Source organism: Delphinapterus leucas, chromosome 18, assembly GCF_059928025.1.
Source record: "Delphinapterus leucas isolate spDelLeu-1000000601 "Yukka" chromosome 18, BTC_Dleu_Yukka2, whole genome shotgun sequence".
In the NCBI taxonomy this organism is placed as follows: domain Eukaryota; kingdom Metazoa; phylum Chordata; class Mammalia; order Artiodactyla; family Monodontidae; genus Delphinapterus; species Delphinapterus leucas.
Window position 1 is genome coordinate 55,064,721 of NC_143146.1, and position 23,470 is coordinate 55,088,190.

Below are 23,470 nucleotides of genomic sequence, written 5' to 3' on the forward strand. Positions count from 1 at the left end.
GACAGTGAATCCTAAGTTCTTATTCAGTTGCCTCTGAATGCTGACAGAATGACTTGGAAGGCTATTTGCCCAATTTGTTGTGGATTTTAGTGCAAAGTATCAATGGAATATTGTGATTGCCTTGAATGTGAGCATGTTAGGAAACTCTCTGGCCTGGATTGAGAACTTCTTCCATAGGATATAGAGATTAGACCTTTGTCATGCTATGCAGCATCAGGCACTTGAAAGGTGCCGGTTGTTTATTACTAATGGAATTTGACTCCATTGTAAGTATTTTAAGCCTAGGAATTAGAGAATGATTTTCTAGCTTTTCATGAATGTTTCAGAATGCTAGGAAATAATGATAGCATATAATGGCTTGGGTACGAGTGCCTCCCAGTCACCAAGAAAACAATTAAAAAAATGCTTTGCAACAGTAAGCAAGATTCCTTAGACTGTAATTCTAAAAAGGAAAAAGATTTCAAAAGGAGTGGGAAGTTGTGACAAATGGCATTTAAACAGTTTTGCACATTGCAAATTGGGATGATTTGTGATCTGTGTTTTAGCTGGGATAGAGAGGGGGGTGAGGGACAGGGCTTGAAGAATTACCTCACATTTTTTAAAGTATGAAAGATGGAAGAAGTCACTCTTGGTGATACTCTGCAAGAAGTAAAAAGCTGTGAGCCTTTTGCAGCATCGTTTACAGCAGGAACAATAAAGAGTGCAGGAAGGCTACTCCTTGGGAGTTGTGGTTGCATTTTTTTCTCCATCCTTCGTAGTTTTGTACAAAGGAACAAAGGAAAAAAAATTCCCCAATAAACTTCCTTCACAGGAGCACCCTAGTTTGTTTCCAGGGCAACCTGATCTGTGAAATTAGTACAACCGCTTTAGAAAATGATTATTACCTAGTTAAGTTGGACTTGTGTGTGCCCTATGACACAGCAATGTTAGATATAAACTCTAGAGAGAATCTTGCTTATGAGGACCAGGGGGCATGTACAGTATTTATCAACAGTATAAACTGTGATATGTTCATTCAGTGGAATTTTATACAATGGTGAAGAAGAATGATAGCCACATGCTTCAACACAGATGCACTGCAAAAACATAGCAAAAGAAGCAAGACACAGAAAAATAAAAGAGTGAGTCCATCTACAGAAAGTTCAAAAACAGGCAAAACTGTATAGTTGACCCTCCATATTTGTGGGTTCTGTGTCCCCGGATTCAACCAACTGTAGATTGAAAATATTTTTTAAAAAATCCAAAAAGTTCCAAAAAGCAATCTTGAACTTGTCACGTGTTCACAACTATTTATATAACATTTGCATTGTGTTTACAATAATTTACATAGAATTTACATTGTATTAGGTATTATAAGTGATGTAGAGATGATTTAAAGTATACAGGAGGATGAGCATAGGTTAAATGCAAATACTATGCTATGTTATTTTATATAAGGGACTTGAGCATCTGTAGATATTGTAGATCCACAGGGGTTCTGGAATCAATCCCCTGTGATGACTGTGTTATATTGTTATATATACATACATGCACATATGTATAAAAACATACATCCATTTATAGTCAAATATGTGTATAAAAGTATAAGGGAATAATTAATACAAAATTCCAGATAGTGAATTACCTGTGGAGATGGAGGCCAGGGAGAGGATGCAATAGAGCCTGCTAAGGTTCCAGTAATGTTCTGTTTATGAGGGGTAGGTCCCTGGATGTTCAATTTATTGTTTTGCCGCAAATTATACACATTCTTTATATGACACTCTAAAATTTCACACTGAAAAAACTTCATTCAAATCAGATTACTCAACAGAATTTGTTCAAAGGGGCTGTGGGGTGTATTAATTAGGTGTTTTCTGAAATGTTTCCAAAAACAACTTTGAAGAAAAATGATGTTTAAGCACAACTGAAGATTAAGGGGAAAAACCAGTCAGAAAACTCTTCTGTGTATCCTGAATTGTCCCCTGGAAAACATACACATTACCTAGGTTTTCTGCTTGTCAGCCTTTTAGAGTTGGGGTGGGTGAGGGTGAGAGAGGAGACTGCTATCCACGGAGAGTCAAAGAGAAGTTATTGCCACGGCCTGTCTTATCTCTATGTCTGTGTTGAATCTCCTGGTCTGTATTCCTACATCTGGACTCCCACCCCACCTCCTGACACAGCTAGGTTATCCCCTCCTACCCTGGTGTTTTAACCAGAAGTGCCTGTTGCCCAGCAAAGCGACTGGATCTGAGGGAGAGGATGGAGGGAGGTGGGGCAGGGGAGGGAAGGAGATGGAGGGAGAGGAGGCTTTAAGCCAGAGCCAGAGCCAGTAGCAGGAGTAAATGCCAGGAGATGAAAGGACACCATTTAGCCAGGGAATGCTGAAGAAGGGCACAGCTGTAGCATGGCCAGTGTGGTCCTCAGCCGGGAGTGGGGAAATGCTGATCTCCTGAGAAGCTGCCTTGTGATTCAGTGTGAAGAAACAGGAACTGAGATGCTTGAGCTCTGGATTAAGGCGGTCGTGTTGGCAGCTTTCTCTCAACAGTGGTACCCATGAACGCCCCAGCCAGGCTGGACTGGTCATAGAGCTGCAGGGCTGGAGGCACAGTCCTTCGGCAGATATCCTGCAGCCTCTCCCACGGGGTTCACAGGTAACCAACCCTGGAGCATATAGCGTTTTATTACAACAAGAGGTAGTCTTTGGGAAGGGACCACAGAAGCCCAAACTACCGGTCCAGAAACATGGATGATCCACTCTGCTCTCCCAAAGCTGCAATCTTACTTTGAGCCTCTAGGTGGTGCAGCAGCACAGTCTACCGCTTACAAAAAAGCCTAAAGAGAACTTTGCAAAATGCTTCCTGCGACACAGTTAGCCTGACTGCTTGAACCATATCTTAGTCTCTTGCGGGCATTCCTTGTTTCAAACAAGCTGGTTTTTAGGGTCTTGCTGGTCTCTCCACTTCCATCCCCGCTCAGAATCTGGATCATTTCCTCAATTCTTTGGTCACTTCTGCTCAGGTTCACCCCTCAGTTTCAGGGACCTGTCATCAAGGGCACCCCCTGGAAGTACCAGGCACACGGGAGAGATAAGTGCAAGGGGTTCCTCATGCAGTCACATCCTGCTCGGGTGAGCAGCCTGCAGACTGTCACCACCAGCATTCCTCGGGTGTTCAAGCCACCTTCTTCCTTCTTATTTTACCTGTTCCCACCTGCCTCCCCTCCAATACATCCTCGGTCACACCTCAGGAGCTTTTCTGGAACTTTCTGTTAGTATTTCACCATGTCCCTGCCATTTATAATTAGCTTTCATCCTAAGTGTACTCTAAATTTTACTCCAAATTCAGTCTCTGCTCAGTTTCACCTTATCAATATGGTTGTCCCTGACCTCGTGTGGGAAACAGCAACTACCTCCCAGCACTCTTTATCCCCTGACGTTGCTTTATTTTCCTTCTTAGCCCCTTTTCCACCTGAGATAAGTATATATTTGTTATCTTTTCATTCCCTAGAGAGGAAGCTCCCTGAGAACTGGGACTTGGCTGGTTTTGTTCTCTGTTGTGTCAGCCCTAGGACAGTGTCTGGCGTGTGGTGGGCACTTGGCAAATGTTTTTTGAATGAATGGGTGGATGGGTGGGTGGATGGATGGATAAGACAGATGGTTGGATGAATGGATAGAGAGTTCTGCCTTTCCCTAACAGACCAGTAGGAAAAGCAGTGTTCTGGGGGTTTGGAGCCTAGGGTTCTGGCTCCAGCTGAACCACTGGTGGACTTTGAACAAGTCACTGCATCTCCCAGGGTGGCCTGTTCCCTAATCTGTAACACGAGTGGGTTGGACTTCACGATCTGCATCCTGCCCTGGCAGTTTTTGGTTTTATGATTACGCTTCCCAAAGGTGCCGAGACTATAAGCCAGGTGACAGACAACATGCGTTCTTGGCAAGAAGCTGCTGCAATTAATAACTTGGCATCAAAAGATGCATTTATTTATATAGATAAACACATAATTGCTCCATAATATTTAAGCCTTTAAAAAACCATTTTCTTAAGAAACTCTTGTATTGGTCTTTGCTTATATTTCCATTTTGACCTCTGGCTCCATGTATTAATGATTCTGATTATTCTGACAAATAAAGGGGTTTTTTAAAATAGTTATTGTTCTTCATTGGGGATCTTCCTGGGTTATTTCTTTCTTTCTTTCTTTCTTTTTTATAAGTTTATTTATTTATGGCTGCATTGGGTCTTCGTTGTTGGGTCTTCGTTGCTGCACGTGGGCTTTCTGTAGTTGCAACGAGTGGGGGCTACTCTTTGTTGTGGTGCGTGGGCTTCTCATTGCAGTGGCTTCTCTTGTTGCAGAGATCGGGCTCTAGGCACGCAGGCTTCAGTAGTTGTGGCACGCAGGCTCAATAGTTGTGGCTCGCGGGCTCTAGAGCGCAGGCTCAGTAGTTGTGGCGCACGGGCTTAGTCGCTCCGTGGCATGTGGGCTCCTCCTGGACCAGGGCTCGAACCCGTGTCCCCTGCATTGGCGAGCAGACTCCCAACCACTGTGCCACCAGGGAAGCCCTGGGTTATTTCTTTTAATTAGTAATTTATGATTATTTAAAGGGTTGAGAATATTCTATAGCAGACACACCTACAGGTTCCTCACTTTAGAAAATTAGTAACATTATTTTCAAAAAGATATCATGCTTCTAGTGTACTTCCAACAAGGTAAGTAGGTTTTGAAATAAAATAATAATAATTAAAAAACTGTTACCTTCGAAAAAGAATGATCACCATATACCATGATTTTCCTCTTGCTATTTGGTTGTGATTGTTTTGTAGGATTGGCAGGTGTCTGGTATCTAGAAAACCTTCAAGTATTTTTTTGAGTGAATGGTCAGTGGCATGTGAGAGAAAAAACTCATCCTGAGATATAGGTAGAACTTCGTGAAGGTAGTTCTCTCTTTCTTTTCTGAGGGTGGAAATCTAAATGAGCTTGGGGGCAAAAGGAAAGATTTTCCTAAGTCCTCAGTTTTAAAAGTTTACTCTTCTCTAGAATAAGGAAAGAAAAACAAGAACAAAACTTGATACCTGTGGTAAGTAGAATAGTGACCCCTCAAGCCCACGTCCTTATCCCCAGAAACTGTGACTATGTTACCTCATATGGCAAAAGGGAGTTGGAAGATGTGATAAAGTTGATAGAGGGACATTATCTTGGATTATCCAGGTGGGCCAATTTAATCTTCTTAAATTGGGAGAGTCTTTCCCAGCAGTAGTCAGGGGAGGATGTGATTAGAGAGAGAGAGTTGGAGACATATGACATTGTTGGCTTTGAAGATAGAGGAAGGGGCCGAGAGCCAGTGAGTGCAGGAAGCTTCTAGAAGCTGGAAAAGGCAAGGAAACGGCTTCTCCCTTAGAGTCTCCAAAAGAAATGCAGCCCTGATGACACTTTGATTTTAGCCTAGTGAGACCCAAGTCAACTTCTGATCTGCAGAACCGTGAGACAGCGAAATTTGGGTTGTGTGAAGCCACTAAATTTGTAGTAATTTGTTACAGCAGCAATAGGAGAATAATACATTACCTTCTGGTTTGAACAAATGCTTCGAGCTCCCCAGAGTAAAAAAAGAGAGGCCAGGCCAGGGATCTAGAGCTGTGCTCTACAATACAGTAGCCACTAGCCACTTAAAAGGGGGCTGCTCCAAATTCAGCTGTGCACTAAGTGGAGAGTATACATAGATTTCGAAGATTCAGTATGGAAAAAAAATCTTAATAATCATTTATTCTTATTGATTAGGTGTTGATACTATTTTGGATATATTGATTTAAATTTTAAAATTATTCAAGAGTATTTCACCTGTTTTTTTTTAACTTAAAAAAATGTGACTATTAGAAAATTTAAGCTACATACATGGCTTGCATTTGTGACTCACACTGTACTTCTATTGATCAGCTCTGCTATAGAGTATCACTGAAGGATAAGAGATGGTCATTTCCATGGCGGACAGTTCTCCAACTAAGTGGTGAACTGTGACATTCAGGTATAGGTTTCCAAGAGGACAGGTCAGGCTTCCTTGCAACTTCCTGTACTGGACTTCCTGTAAGAGAAGGTGCCGTGTGGGTCTTTACATCCTGAGCACCTAGCAGGGCGGCTGGCACACGCTGAGACTGTTTGCAGAGCATGCACAGATGCTGCTGACCCTAGAAGGTGCTTTGACCAGGCACAACAGGACGGTATATTTGCCTTGAACAATTGTCCTGAAGGAACTAGACACTGTGGTCTAACAGAAAACAAGATGCAACAAACAGGTCTTTTCCCTTTTGGCCAGTATTTGTTGCCCTACCTTACCCATCCTGGATGGGGTCTGTTAGCATTTCCAGGAAAGAAAGATGTCAAAAAGAGAAACCAAAAGGCAGCCTCAGTTGTCTGAGCCCAAATACCAAGAAGCATTCCATATAGTGATTTCTGCTCAGCCTATTTCTTATCTCTGTGGCAACTCCTCAGTAATGCAGAGACAAGTGGCTTGAGCCACTTTGACTCGGGAGACAAACGCTTCATTTGAAATTTTGGTTCTCCCCTGATGTGCCCCATGATCAATCTAGTTCCCTGTAGTTCCCTTCATCGTGCTTGCCTAAAGAGACAAATGTGTACATTGATCAGTACCGAGTGCTGTGAGAATTAATTAGTGACTGATTAGAAGCATTCCTTAAATGTCAGGAATAATTGGTGTCAGAAACAAATTATCTGGGAACAGGATGGGGGATTCTGATCGGTTGCTTTGCTGCAACCCTAACTTTGGCATTTGCAGAATCTTTTGGGGTTCTGAAGCTGTTAGAGGTCCAAAATGCCATATTTGAAAGCGTCCACCATGGTAAATTGAAGCTAAATGTCGCTGGGTTTTTTTTTTCCCTGTATAATGTCATTTGCTTAACTCAGATGAACTTTGTGCCATTAGAAATGGGGAAATACAATTGATTTTAATGCCATTTGAGTCTGTTTTGTGGTCTTGTGGACGGAAATATCCTGGTTACTTGGTTCAGATGATTCATGTAGTAGAGCAGTCTGGGGAATAAACTTTATCTTGTCCTTGTCTTTATTTTTGTTTTCTATATGGAAACTCATCATTTGAGGTTGGCAACGTGGATTTGGACTAAACTTCTTCAATGAACTTTTTTCCGTGGTTCTCTATTTCAGACCCCAACTCTCCAACTCTAGGCTGTTTTCCAAAAGCAAACGCACTCACAAGCCCTCTGAAAGACCGCTGGCCTGTCAGATATTCCAGTTAGCTCTCCTCTGAGGTTGGTTAGGCTCGGAATTCTTTGCCTTTTAGTCAGAACAGAGAGTGTTACAACTTATTCCCAGGAGTGAGAAAGCAAGTCAGTCATGAAAACGTTGTCGGGGGAGAGACTGTTGCTGGTACACAGGACAAGCCCATTAGTCTGATCCCCATGCTGGGGCATGGGATGGGTGACCAGTGATAAACTGCTGATGGCCAGGTAACTGAAGAGGGTGTGTGTTCATATTCATTGCCCCTGCTCACAGGGCTGTCTTCAGCAAAGAGTATGGCTGGTCTGGTTAAATACACACACCACACACACACACACACACACACACACACACACACGAGTTATGTTTTTCCTGATGCTTCAAGAAAGTCTGTCAGTTAAGACAAATGAGATGGGCTGGGAGTAACTGACCATCTGTCAATATGAAAATGTCATATTCACAGGAAATGAATAACATGCCCAGCAAAACAAACCAGCCTATATAAATGAAGAGATCAAGGCATTAACTATCCACGGAGAAAATAACAGAGACACAATCCAACGGATCCATAGCAGACCCTAGCAACCCATTCCAATGTTACAGGTAAGATTTCTAATAGCCATATATGTTTATCCTCTTCAACTAAACAATTTTAATAGTCCCAAGGCTTCTATTTAAAGTTGAAGACCATTCATTAGTTAAAATTATATTTCTTTTAATTGACCAAATATAGAGTAAATATCCTAGGGCTTTGGAGAATACCATTAGACCACGTACAACTAAGCACCAGTTGGTCAAGCCTTGAAGATGTGCACAGAATACCCTCTCTCCTGGTCCCTCCCTGGTGAACCAATAGCTTTTGTCCACGTAATGTTATGTTCAGTTTGAGCGCTGCTGGAAGCGATGTCTTTTATTTTTCCTTTTATTTTCTTCATTTTCCTAGCTCTCAGAGCTGGAGGACACAGGACAGTGTGTTATCACCATCAGAGTTTAAAGCTTATCTTTGTGAATGTGATCGTACTTGGGGGTTGTCAAAACCTGAGGAAACGTGGCCTCTGGTGAATGGCCATGGGATAATAGGACAATGTTTTCAGGGTGGCCGGGCACTGGGAACACCACTCAAGGGCCAGACAGGCATGAGCTGGTCATGTTCAACCTTGGAGCCTCTGGCACTCAAGTGTGGAGGGAAGTAGACATTTTGTTGGCCATTTGTTTCTCTGCTCAAATATATCTGGAAGGTAGCCTTTTAAAAGACAGCACCAAAAACTTATATAAGTGTGCCTGGACTTCTAATGGGTGGAGCAGTTCTCAGAGCTTTCTGAGATCCTCTTTCTGGGTTCTAATCCTCAAATTTGGCTTAAATACAATTTTCCATTTATTTCATAAATAAATAAAAGGCAACACAGGCATCTGCCGTGGCATCACCTGCCCCAGGTAGAGGTGAGTCTTGCACCAGACCTACTGAATCATAGCCCCTCGGGATGGGGTGCCTAGGATTCCTAATTTCTCGAAATAAACTTTTAATTTTCGAATAGTTTTAGATTTACAGAGAAGTTGCAAAGAGAGTTCCCATTTACACCACACCCAGTTTTCTTTATTAATATCTTACACTAATATGGTACACGTGCTACAGTGAATGAACCAATATTGATACGTGATTATTAACTAAAGTCCACATTTTGTTCACATTGTGCCCTTTTTCCATAACAGGATACCCCATTACATTTGACTGTCAGGTAAATGTCTCCTTAGGCTTCTCTTGGCTGTGACAGTTTCTCAGACTTTCCTTGTTTCTGATAACCTTTCAGAGTTTTGAGGAGTCCTGGAGAGTATTTCACAGACCGTCTCTCAGTTGGGATCTGTTTGATGCTTTGCTCATGGCTTGACTGACGCTATGGGTTTGGGGAAGGAAGACCACAGAGGTAAACTGCTCTTCCCATCACATCCCATCAGGGGTTCCTACTATCAACATGACTCACTCTTGATGTTTACCTTGATCATCTGGCTGAGATGCTTTTGACAGTTTTCTCCACTGTAAAGTTATTCTTTTTTCCTACCTTTTCATACTGTATTTTTTGCAAGGTAGTCATTGTGGGTAACCCACACTTAAGGAGTGGGGAGTTATATATAGTCTACCTCCTTGGTGGGGGAGTAGCATTGGAGATTCTCCTGCATGGTAAGTTTGTCTGTTCTCCCTCCTTTATCTATTCAATCATTTATTTATATCAGTATGGACTCATGGATGTTGGGATATAATCCAATACCAGTTTGTTAATCAAATTACTCCAGCTTTGTCCATTGGGAACTCTTTAAGTTGACTCCTGTATCACTTTGATGTATCCCCATTGTTGTGGTTTTGTGGATGCACTTCTGGGACTTTCTGCCACTAAAGGATGTTCCAAGAATCCACATTTAAAATTTATTTTATTTTATTTTTACTGAAGTATAGTTAATTTACAGTGTTGTGTTAGTTTCAGGTGTACAGCACAGCGACTCAGTTATATGTATGTATATAGGTATGTGTGTGTGTATATATATATATATCCACATTTAACATCTTTTTAACATCTTTGAGTATAATTGCTTTACAATGGTGTGTTAGTTTCTGCTTTATAACAAAGTGAATCAGTTATACATATACATATGTTCCCATATCTCCTCCCTCTTGCGTTTCCCTCCCTCCCACCCTCCCTATCCCACCCCTCTAGGTGGTCACAGAGCACCGAGCTGATCTCCCTGTGCTATGTGGCTGCTTCCCACTAGCTATCTATTTTACATTTGGTAGTGTAAATATGTCTATGCCACTCTCTCACTTTGTCCCAGCTTACCCTTCCCCCTCCCCGTGTCCTCAATATATCCACATTTTTAATAGGCACCAACACACTCTAAAATTCAAGATTTATCATTTCCAGCCATGGAAACCAGAAATTTCCAAATGGCCTGCTTATTGATGAACGTGGGACCAGGCAGTTAAAAAAAAAAGTTACAGAATAATTTGTGTCTTCAAAATCTCTCTAAGTTTATTCTGTAACATACAAAGCCAGGGTATGTAGAGAGAGGCACATATTCAAATCCAATCAAGAGACTAGGAAACACCTGAGACATCATCAGTGAAGTGTTTTCCTGGGAGTCACAGGGCTTCTGGGCAACGGGCACATCTGAGCTATCTAAGTCCCTAGCAAAGAGGATCTGGAGCCATCTCAGCTGCTTCCTTGGGACTTGCTGGTGACTTCCCTGAGCGAGGGTCAGAGAAGACCCACGGACAGCAAAGCTGAGGGTTGGCTGTGGGGTTGGGCTGGGTGTCCCTCAGAGAAGGGGTGCACAGGGAAGGCCTGGGTTGTAGGAACGGGAAGAAAGTGGCTCGTGTTTGCACAGGATACTGTGTGTGTGTGTGTGTGTCCGCGCAGACTGGCAGAGGGTAAACACTTCTGTCTTCCTTGATCACAGCCATCTACCCTTTATAACTGGATTAGACCAAGAGCTTGTTACTGAAGCACGTGCATGCTGTGTCAACGCACTGAATCCATGGGGGCACATCCAGTGCCCATTTCCGGATCTTGTTGAACAGTGATGATGAAAACGCAGCCACAGTACCCAGAACCACTCCAGCATGGAGGCAACTGGCTCCCGCTTTTCCTGGCTCTTCCTTGGTTTCCATAGTTGCCTTGGTTCCTCTGCCATTGCCGAACACCTGTTTACCTTTTCAGAATGCCTCTGGCAGTGTTTCTAATTAGTGATAACAACAAATTACATATACTCCTAGACATCACGGCATTTTTTTTTTTTTTTTTTTTTTTGTGGTACGCGGGCCTCTCACCGCTGTGGCCTGTCCCGTTGCGGAGCACAGGCTCCGGACGCGCAGGCTCAGCGGCCATGGCTCACGGGCCCAGCCGCTCCGCGGCATGTGGGATCTTCCCGGACCGGGGCACGCACCCGTGTCCCCTGCATCGGCAGGCGGTCTCTCAACCACTGCGCCACCAGGGAAGCCCCAATCATCACAGCATTTTTAAGCTGCTGAATGTCTGGTCTCCCGGCCAGGAATCACTAGTTATTATTATGTGTAGCCCCACATTATCCATTTTGATGATTCTTCTCCTCTCTACCCCGTGTCACTCTTCCTGCCCCCATTGTCCTCCTTCCAACACATATATCCTCTCCCGATTCTGCGGAAGGCACGTAAGGACTCTCTCCAGGTAATCTTCCCCTGGCGGGGTACCTTGTCTGCAGCAACTATCTTCCAGGTACGATTCTTGCCACACTCTGTAGCATTCTGGAAGCACTTGTGGTGTCTTTTTTTTTTTTTTTTTTTAGCTCTTTAGCCTCTGTTCATTATTTTTTTGGGGGATTGCGGGTGGTGTGTTTTGTCTCACAGGGCTTTTTTCCATCTGTTGCTGGGCTTGAGTTTATGGCAAAGATTCATTTGAAATGGGCTTTCTCTCTCTCTCTTTTTTTTTTTTTCATTTGAGGCATGAGTGCAGATGGGCTGTGCTTTTAGTTCCCTTGCTGCCACCTGGGAGGAATTTGTCATTTCATTCCTAAAGTAAAGAAGAAAAAACAAACACATCTGAAATAACCTGATGCCAGTGTGTGCCAACCAACTTCAACAACTCCAGTACAGCAATTCTAACAACTTGTGTGATTATCTATGTCTAGAAAGATCCATCAGTGGGAAGACTTCCTTCGAGTTTCCACTCAAGGTCTGTAATAAAGACAATAAAAGTAATGTTAACAGCAGCAATAAAAATGTTCATTGAATGCTGTCTAGTTTGATAAAAACCCTTTCACCTAGTTCAGCTTTCACAATAATAGCTTTATGAGGTAGATATACCACCCCATTTTATGCCTGAGGAAACTGATGTTGAAGAGTGTTTTTTTTTTCTCCTTTAATCTCATACAGCTCCTAAAAGTGTATAAGGATAATTTGGCTGGAGAATCTACGTAAATAAACCAAGCAACCGACTTACAAGAGGGCTGGTGTCAAATGGATGGAGACACAAATAAGGAAGAAAGAGCCTCAAGTATCTTTCTGGATTGAACAAAGCATTTGGCAGAGCTGGGGTCTTACCTCTAGGATGGCGACCCAGGGTTCCTGCACAGGATCTGCCCCTTTGCCTGTTTCTCCTGGGCCCTCCCTCCCTCCTGGCCTCAGGCTGCTCTGTACTGCCTGCCAGTTCCTCTCCAGATCTACCCCCCACAGAGGAGGTACTTTCCTGTCTGCTCCCCAAGGAAGCTCCTCTGGGCTTCCAGCCACCCAGCACTGACCTTGCAGTCACCTCCTTCATTCTCTTCCTCTGGGAGGTCTCAGTGGGGTTCTGCACTAACCCCTCACCCATTTCTTCTTCCCAAACTGTCAGAGAGCATCTAGAGTGCTACTCAACTGCTAAGCATTAAACGCTGAGACCTGGCTCTCGGGTCTTAGCCTGCAGTGGTTGCCAAGGCTCGTGGGCTGGCTTGGTCCATCATCAAAGCGTCTTTTCTTCCTCATGGGCAATTAGGAGCACACCCAGAGGCAGAGCGTGGTGCAGGCGTTTCTTTAAGGGGCGGTCCTCTCGAGGTTTCTTTGGACGAAGGAAGCTGACCTTGCACAGGTTTCCAGGAGCCCCCTTCCCTCTTGACCTTTTGCCCACTTGCCCTTTCTACCTCTCTCCTTCAGGGTTCTGCTTCACCCTGTAGTGAGGATGGCTTCTCTTCTTGTTTAGATGTGGATGAGCTCTGTTAACTCTGGATCCTTAACATACTTCAGAGCCAAGTACCCATAAGATAAAACAACAGCAACCACCAAAACTCCTCTTGCTAATATCAAGTTGATATGTATTATGCCAAGACCTTCCCACCCAGAACACACACAATGCAAAATCTGGGGTGAGGTTGAGAGGGTGGGGGTGAGCAGAAGGTCACTTATGCCATTAGCAATTCCCCAGTAGCCTGGAGGATTCCCAGGTCTATCTAGTTTTGGAGCCAGCATTATATATGTCCCCCTAAAGCAGGACACATGTGCCCATCACCTCTGTTTCTTTCAAAGCACGTGTTTCCTTTGGCAGCAAGTCCCTGCTTCTCACACGAAGGGCCCCTCCATCTCCTTGGAGCAGAGCAAAGATGACTTAACAACCCAGAGCCCAGGGCTGACTGCTCATACTTCCCGCCTTTCCACCTGCCCCAGGTTTTCTTAATGACTCATGCCATTCCCTGTATGCCATTCCTTGGGAACCTTCATTGAATCGTTATTCAAATATTGTGCCAGACAGTGTGAGGATGGTAGTGCCAATAATGGAAATGTTTTGTTCTTGCTCTTCTGAGACCCACATTGCAAAGGGGAGGGAGCTGGTGGATAGGCATTTTCATAATCTACATCTCCTTCGCATTATTGATTAGTGTTTGCACTTCTAGTAAACAAAGTGTTAAGAAAGCTCCAGAGGAGGGAAAGGGGAGCTTTGATGTAGACGATCAGGAGAGTTTTCTTGTGGGAGGTGGGATGTGTTCATGACCTTGAAGGATGTCTAGGACTGTGGCTGGCAGGAATACGGTTGAAAGAGTGGTTTGGGCACAGCAGAGCACAGGAGTGGGCCATATATGGCTTGTCCTCAGGGATCCTGAGAAGATCCACATGATTACTTCTGTGTGGCGCTTGTGGAGAGACATGGGAAAAGGCCTGGGAAGGGATATAGGAGTGACACGGTAAGGCCTTCCACGGTGGAGGAGAGTTTTCCCAGTTATCCCAGTGATAACAATAGAGAAAGTACTTTATATATACATTAGAAATAGTCTACATCTTTTCATGGGGAAGACAGTTATCATTCACCACTATACTGTCACTTCCAGTTTTGAACTTTTTAGAGGATATGGAAAAAAATATGCAAGTACCCTTGAACCTGTGTGGAATTTTTTTTCCCCTGAAAATAATTTATTTTATTTAAGTCTGTTTTGACTTTATAAATGGCTTTATGCCTTTTATTTTTGTTCTGTGCTTGTAGCCTGTATGTTTTGGGCTTAAGAATGCAGGCTTGGGGGCCAATCTTCCTGGGTTTAAATCTCAGCTCTGTTGCATCCCAGAGGTGTGATGATGGGCAGTTACTTAACTCCCCTGTTTCTTACTTTCTTTATCTGTAAAATGGAGATTATAATAGTATGTACCTTTCAGGGTTCTTGTGAGGATTAGATGAAATTATACATGTAAAACTCTTACTGCCTGGCACAGTGTAAACAATAAGTTTCCACTATCGTTATTATGATTTTGAAAACGAAATGAATTATTCATATTGGTCTTAAAAGAACTGAAAGAGTAATGCATATGCATGGTGAAGCAACAACCACAGTAAGAAGGGTACTAGCACCCTTTGCTAGTACCAGAGGGTGAAGAATCAATGAAAATCCCACCCCCAGCTCCCAAATGCCTCCCCAGCCTGAGACAGTGTCTGTTACGTTTCTCGGGTATCCTTCCAGAATCAGTCTGAGTTTCTAGAACATGTATATGTACATGCCTCCCTCTCTCTGAATCTAAAATAAATGTGTGTATGTGTATGTGTACATACACACACATACATATATGTATTGTTTTGCACCTTATAGTTTCAGACTATTGCATATCTTAGTGACCATTCTCTATCTGCAATATGGACCTATATAATTCTTTTAAAGGACAACATAGTATTTCATATATATATATGTCAATTATATCTCAGTCAAGCTGAGGGAAAAAGGAACATATGGAATCTTTCCAGGGTTGGGGGAATTAGGAATAAAGCTGCTATAAGTACTTGTATGCAGGTTTTTAGATAAACATGTTTCCTTTTGTTCGGGGTAAATATTGTACACTGGCCATAGAGTAAGTATATGTTTAACTTCATAAGAAATTTCCAAACTGTTTTCCGGAGTGGCTAAGAATTTGAGTTGTTTCACGTCTGCAGTAGCAATTGGTATTGTTTGTGTGTTTGTTTTCTCATTTAGCCATTCTGTTGTGTAGGGGTATCTTAATGTTTAAATTTGCACTTTAATTTGTTGTTGAAAATCTTTCCATATGCTAACTTACCATCAATATATCTTCTTTGGTGAAGAGTCAATTCAAATATTTCCTCAAATTTTATCGGGTCATTATTTTTCTTATGCTGAAATTTGAGAATTCTTCACATATTCTGGATACAAGTCTTTGTTGGATATGAAATTTGCAAAATTTTTTCCTGGTTTGTAGCTGTCCTTTCATATATACATAAACTCAGTCCCTTATAAATGTAATATTAAGATTGCTTCCAGTCTTTGTATTACAAGCAACGTTCCAATGATCATTTTAATGCATCTTCATTCTGATGGATGTTATCAAGTTGTAAATTAGGAAGCAAATTCTTCCCTGTTTTCCCATAAACTCTACATTTTTCACTCCGGCTTGGTGAGTTGGATTTACTTTGGGGGATATGATGTGATGTGAAGTGTTGCATTCAGCTTCCAGGTAGTATATGGAAAAGCAGAAGTTACCACATGGAAGGTACTAGAAAAACTTTTTGAGTGAAAAAATCTCTCCAATGGAATATTATTACCCTTAAAATGTATTTTTTGAAAACAATTTGTTATATTAAGCACAAAAAGCAAAATACACATTTTTATTGGTTATTACTGAAAGTGTTGCTTTCTTAAGATACTTTAAAACGAATCCATGAGGTAAAAAAAAGACAAGGAAGAAACATCTGTGTATGAATAGGTAAATATTTTAAAATTTTCCATTAATCAAAAAATTTCCATAATCTTTCAAGTTTTATGGAGTGAACATATGTTATTTCATCATGAAAAAAGGGAATAATAAGGCATTTTTTAATTTATAATTTTTTAAATTTATAATTGCTTTACAATGGTGTGTTAGTTTCTGTTTTATAACAAAGTGAATCAGCTATACATATACATATATCCCCATATCTCCTCCCTCTTGCATCTCCCTCCCACCCTCCTTGTCCCACCCCTCTAGGTGGTCACAAAGCACCGAGCTGATCTCCCTGTGCTACGCGGCTGCTTCCCACTAGCTATCTGTTTTATATTTCGTAGTGTATATATGTTCTTGCCACTCTCTCACTTCGTCCCAGCTTACCCGTCCCCCTCCCCGTGTCCTCAAGTCCATTCTCTACATCTGTGTCTTTATTCCTGTCCTGCCCTATGTTGTTCTAAACCATTATTATTATTATTATTATTTATTTTAGATTCCATATATATGTGTTAGCATATGGTATTTGTTTTTCTCTTTCTGACTTACTTCACTCTGTATGACAGACTCTAGGTCCATCCACATCACTACAAATAACTCAATTTCATTTCTTTTTATGGCTGAGTAATATTCCATTGTATATATGTGCCACATCTTCTTTATCCATTCATCTGTCGATGGACACTTAGGTTAATTCCATGTCCTGTATATTGTAAATAGAGCTGCAATGAACATTGTGGTACATGTCTCTTGTTGAATTATGGTTTTCTCAGTGTGTATGCCCAGTAGTGGGATTGCTGGGCTGTATGGTAGTTCTATTTTTAGTTTTTCAAGGAACCTCCATACTGTTCTCCATAGTGGCTGTATCAATTTACATTCCTGCCAACAGTGCAAGAGGGTTCCCTTTTCTCCACACCCTCTCCAGCATTTATTGTTTGTAGATTTTTTGATGATGGCCATTCTGACTGGTGTGAGGTGATACCTCATAGTAGTTTTGATTTGTATTTCTCTAATAATTAGTGATGTTGAACATCTGTTCAAGTGTTGGTTGGCAATCTGTATATCGTCTTTGGAGAAATGTCTATTTAGGTCTTCTGCCCATTTTTGGATTGGGTTCTTTGTTTTTTTGATATTGAGCTGCATGAGCTGCTTTTAAATTTTGGAAATTAATCCTTTGTCAGTTGTTTCATTTGCAAATATTTTCTCCCATTGTAAGGGTTCTCTTTTTGTCTTATTAATGGTTTCCTTTGCTGTGCAAAAGTTTTTAAGTTTCATTAGGTCCCATTTGTTTACTTTTGTTTTTATTTCCATTTTTCTAGAAGGTGGGTCAAAAAGAATCTTGCTGTGATTTACGTTATAGAGTGTTCTGCCTATGTTTTCCTCTAAGAGTTTTATAGTATCTGGCCTTACTTTTAGGTCTTTAATCCACTTTGAGTTTACTTTTGTTTATGATGTTAGGGAGTGTTCTAATTTCGTTCCTCTACATGTAGCTGTCCAGTTTTCCCAGCACCACTTATTGAAGAGGCTGTCTTTTCTCCATTGTATATTCTGCCTCCTTGATCAAAAATAAGGTAACCATATGTGCGTGGGTTTATCTCTGGGCTTTCTATCCTGTTCCATTGATCTATATTTCTGTTTTTGTACCAGTACCATACTGTCTTCATTACTGTAGCTTTGTAGTATAGTCTGAAGTCCAGGACCCTGATTCCTCCAGCTCCGTTTTTCTTTCTCAAGATTGCTTTGGCTATTTGGGGTCTTTTGTGTTTCCATACAAATTGTGAAATTTTTTTGTTCTAGTTCTGTGAAAAATGCCATTGGTAGTTTGATAGGGATTGCATTGAATCTGTAGATTGCTTTTGGTAGTATAGTCATTTTCACAATGTTGATTCTTCCAATCCAAGAACATGGTAGCTCTCTCCATCTGTTGGTATCATCTTTAATTTCTTTCATCAGTGACTTATACTTTTCTGCATAAAGGTCTTTTGTCTCCTTAGATAGGTTTATTCCTAGATATTTTATTCTTTTTGTTGCAATGGTAAATGGGAGTGTTTTCTTAATATCACTTTCAGATTTTTTATCATTAGTGTATAGGAATGCAAGAGATTTCTGTGCATTAATTTTGTATCCTGATACTCTACCAAATTCATTGATTAGCTCTAGTAGTTTTCTGGTAGCATCTTTAGGATTCTCTATGTATAGTATCATGTCATCTGCAAACACTGACAGCTTTACTTCCTCTTTTCGGGTTTGGATTCCTTTTGTTTCTTTTTCTTCTCTGACTGCTGTGGCTAAAACTTCCAAAACTATGCTGAATAATAGTGGTAAGAGTGGACATCCTTGTCTTTTTCCTGATTTTAGTGGAAATGGTTTCAGTTTTTCACCATTGAGAACAATATTGGCTGTGGGTTTGTCGTATATGGCCTTCATTATGTTGAGGTAAGTTCCCTCTATGCCTACTTTATGGAGGGTTTTTATCATAAATCGGTGTTGAATTTTGCCAAAAGCTTTTTCTACACTTATTGAGATGATCATGGTTTTTCTCCCTCAATTTGTTAATATGGTGTATCACATGGATTGATTTGCGTACACTGAGGAATCCTTGCATTCCTGGGATAAAGCCCACTTGATCATGGTGTATGATCCTTTTAATGTGCTGTTGGATTCTGTTTGCTAGTATTTTGTTGAGGATTTTTGAGTCTATGTCCATCAGTGATATTGGCCTGTAGGTTTCTTTCTTTGTGACATCTTTGTCTAGTTTTGGTATCGGGGTGATGGTGGCCTTGTAGAATGAGTTTGGGAGTGTTCCTCCCTCTGCTATATTTTGGAAGAGTTTGAGAAGGATAGGTGTTAGCTCTTCTCTAAATCTTTGATAGAATTCACCTGTGAAGCCATCTGGCCTGCGCTTTTGTTTGTTGGAAGATTTTTAATCTCAGTCTCAATTTCAGTGCTTGTGATTGGTCTGTTTATATTTTCTAATTCTTCCTGGTTCAGTCTCAGAAGGTTGTGCTTTTCTAAAAATTTGTCCATTTCTTCCATGTTGTCCATTTTATTGGCATAGGGTTGTTTGTGGTAATCTCTCATGATCCTTTGTATTTCTGCAGTGTCAGTTGTTACTTCTCCTTTTCATTTCTAATTCTATTGATTTGAGTCTTCTCCATTTTTTACTTGATGAGTCTGGCTAATGGTTTATCAATTTTGTTTATCTTCTCAAAGAACCACCTTTTAGTTTTATTGATCTTTGCTATTGTATCCTTCATTTCTTTTTCATTTACTTCTGATGGGATCTTTATGATTTCTTTCCTTCTGCTAACTTTGCAGTTTTTTTGTTCATCTTTCTCTAATTGCTTTAGGTGTAAGGTTAGGTTGTTTATTTGAGATGCTTCATTTTTCTTGAGGTAGGACTGTATTGCTATAAACTTCCCTCTTAGAACTGCTTTTGCTGCATCCCATAGGTTTTGAGTCATCGTGTTTTCATTGTCATTTGTTTCTAGGTATTTTTTAATTTTCTCTTTGATTTTTTCAGTGATCTCTTGGTTATTTAGTAATGTATTGTTTAGGCTCCATGTGTTTGTATTTTTTACAGATTTTCTCCTGTAATTGATATCTAGTCTCATAGCATTGTGGTTGGAAAAGATACTTGATATGATGTCAATTTTCTTAAATTTTCCAAGGCTTGATTTGTGACCCAAGATATGATCTATCCTGGAGAATGTTCCATGAGCACTTGAGAAGGAAGTGTATTCTGTTGTTTTTGGATGGAATGCCCCATAAATATCAATTAAGTCCATCTTGTTTAATGTATCATTTAAAGCTTGTGTTTCCGTATTTATTTTCTTTTTGGATGATCTGTCCATTGGTGAAAGTGTGGTGTTAAATTCTCCTACTATGTTTATGTTATTGTCGATTTCCCCCTTTATGGCTGCTAGCATTTGCCTTATGTACTGAGGTCCTCCTATGTTGGGTGCATAAATATTTACAGTTGTTTTATCTCCTTCTTGGATTGATTCATTGATCATTATGTAGTGTCCTTCTTTGTCTCTTGTAATAGTCTTTATTTTAAAGTCTGTTTTGTCTGATATGAGAATTGCTACTCCAGCTTTCTTTTGATTTCCATTTGCATGGAATATCTTTTTCCATCCCCTCACTTTCAGTCTGTATGTGCCCCTAGATATGAAGTGGGTCTCTTATAGACAGCATATATACGGGTCTTGTTTTTGTAGCCATTCAGCCAGTCTGTCTTTGGTGGGAACATTTAATCCGTGTACATTTAAGGTAATTATCAATATGTGTGTCCCTATTACCATTTTCTTCATTGTTTTGGGTTTGTTATCGTAGGTCTTTTCCTTCTCTTGTGTTTCCTGCCTAGAGAAGTTCCTTAGCCTTTCTTGTAAAGCTGGTTTGGCGGTACTGAATTCTCTTAACTTTTGCTTCTCTGTAAATATTTTAATTTCTCCATCAAATCTGAATGAGATCCTTGCTGGGTAGAGCAATATGTGTTGTAAGTTTTTCCATTTCATCACTTAAAATATGTCCTGCCTGTCCCTTTTGGCTTGCAGAGTTTCTGCTGAAAGATCAGCTGTTAACCTTATGGGGATTCCCCTGTATGTTGTTGTTTTTTCCTTGCTGCTTTTAATATTTTTTCTTTTTATTTAATTTTTGATAGTTTGATTAATATGTGTCTTGGCGTGTTTCTCCTTAGATTTATCCTGGGATTCTCTGCACTTCCTGGACTTGATTGACTATTTCCTTTCCCATATTAGGGAAGTTTTCAACTATAATCTCTGCAAATAGTTTCTCAGTCCCTTTCTTTTTCTCTTCTTCTTCTGGGACCCCTATAATTTGAATGTTGGTGTGTTTAATGTTGTCCCAGAGGTCTCTGAGACCGTGCTCAATTCTTTTCATTCTTTTTTCTTTATTCTGCTCTGCAGTAGATATTTTCTCTATTTTATCTTCCAGGTCACTTATGCATTCTTCTGCCTCAGTTATTCTGCTGTTGATTCCTTCTAGTGAATTTTAAATTTCATTTATTGTGTTGTTCATCACTGTTTGTTTGCTCTTTACTTCTTCTAGGTCCTTGTTAAATGTTTCTTGTATTTTCTCCATTCTATTTCTAAGATTTTGGATCATCTGTACTGTCATTATTCTGAATTCGTTTTCAGATAGACTGCCTATTTTCTCCTCATTTGTTTGTTCTGGTGGGTTTTTACCTTGCTCCTTCATGTGCCGTGTGTTTCTCTGTCTTCTCATTTTGCTTAACGTACTGTGTTTGGTGTCTCCTTTTTGCAGCCTGCAGGTTCGTAGTTCCTGTTGTTTTTGGTGTCTGCTCCAGTGGGTGAGGTTTGTTCAGTGGGTTGTGTAGGCTTCCTGGTGGATCGAACTGGTGCCAGTTTTCTGGTAGATGAGGCTGGATCTTGTTTTCCTGGTGGGCGGGACTGCATCTGGTCGTATGTTTTGGGGTGTCTGTGACCTTTTTATGATTTTATGCAGCCTCTCTGCTAATGGGTGGGGCTGTGTTCCTGTCTTGCTAGTTGTTTGGCATAGGGTGTCCAAGACTGTAGCCTGCTGGTTGTTTAGTGGAGCTGGGTCTTATTGTTGAGGTGGAGATCTCCAGGAGAGCCTTCGCTGTTTGATAGCCGGCAGGTCTCTGGTGGACCAGTGTCCTGAACTCGGCTCTCCCACCTTAGAGGCACAGGCCTGACACCCGGCTGGAGCACGAAGACCCTTTCAGCCACACAGCTCAGAAGAAAAGGGAGAAAGAAAGAAAGAAAGAAAAGAAAAGAAAAGTTATTAAAATAAAAAATTAAAAAATTGTTAAAAAGAAAAACATTAAAAAGTAATTTAAAAAAAGAAAAATGAAAGAATGAAAGAAGAGAACAACCAAACCAAAAAACAAATCCAACAATGATAACAAGCGCTAAAAACTATACTAAAAAACCAAAACAACAGCAACAACAAATAAAGACAGACAGAACCCTAGGACAAATGGTAAAAGCAAAGCTATACAATCAAAATCACACAAAGAATCATACACATACACACTCACAAACAGAGAAAAAGGAAATATATATATATATATATAAAAAGAAGAGAGCAACCAAATCAATAAACAAATCTACCAATGGTAATAAATTCTAAATACTAAACTAAGATAAACATAAAACCAGAAACAAATTAGATGCAGAAAGCAAAACCCAAGTCTACAGTTGCTCCCAAAGTCTACTGCTTCAATTTTGGGATGATTCGTTTTCTTTTCAGGTATTCCACAGATGCAGGGTACATCAGGTTGATTGTGGAGATTTAATCCTCTGCTCCTGAGGCTGCTGGGAGAGATTTCCCTTTCTTTTCTTTGTTTGCACAGCTCCTGGGGTTCAGCTTTGGATTTGATCCCGCCTCTGCCTGTAGGTCGCCGGAGGGCGTCTGTTCTTCGCTCAGACAGGACGGGGTTAAAGGAGCCGCTGATTCGGGGGCTCTGGCTCACTCAGGCCGGGGGGAGGGAGGGGCACGGACTGCATGGCGGGCCTGCGGCGTCAGAGGCCGGCGTGACGTTGCACCAGCCTGAGGCGTGCCTTGTGTTCTCCCGGGGAAGTTGTCCCTGGATCACGGGACCCTGGCAGTGGTGGGCTGCACAGGCTCCCAGGAGGGGAGGTGTGGACAGGGACCTGTGCTTGCGCACAGGCTTCTTGGTGGCTGCAGCAGCAGCCTTAGCATCATATTCCCGTCTCTGGTGTCTGTGCTCATAGCCGCGGCTCGCGCCCGTCTCTGGAGCTTCCTTAGGCAATGCTCTGGATCCCCTCTCCTCGCACACCCTGAAACAATGGTCTCTTGCCTCTTCGGCAGGTCCAGACTTTTTCCTGGACTCCCTCCCGGCTAGCTGTGGTGCACTAGCCCCCTTCAGGCTCTGTTCACGCAGCGAACCCCAGTCCTCTCCCGGGCGCTCCGAACGAAGCCCGAACCTCAGCTCCCAGCCCCGCCCGCCCCGGCGGGTGAGCAGACAAGCCTCTCGGGCTGGTGAGTGCCGGTCAGCACCGATCCTCTGTGCGGGAATCTCACCGCTTTGCCCTCCGCACCCCTGTTGCTGCGCTCTCCTCCGTGGCTCCGAAGCTTCCCCCGCCACCCCCCGTCTCTGCCAGTGAAGGGGCTTCCTAGTGTGTGGAAACTTTTCCTCCTTCACAGCTCCTTCCCGAGGGGCAGGGTTCATCCCTATTCTTTTGTCTCTGTTTTTCCTTTTTTCTTTTGCCCTACCCAGGTACATGGGGAGTTTCTTGCCTTTTGGGAAGTCTGAGGTCTTGTGCCAGTGTTCAGTAGGTGTTCTGTAGGAGTTCCACATGTAGATGTATTTCTGATGTATTTGTGGGGAGGAAGGTGATCACCATGCCTTACTCCTCCACCATCTTGAAGGTCTCTCAAGGCATTTTTTAATATCAGATTAGTAGGGGAAAAACAGTGCTAGAGAAAGGCATACAGACAATTTCATGAGAAAGGGACAAACCATGGAAAGGGCCACATAAGAATGAAGAAAGCATAGCAGTTGGGTCTACAGCCAAAACCCTAGGAACTCCAGTCGACCTT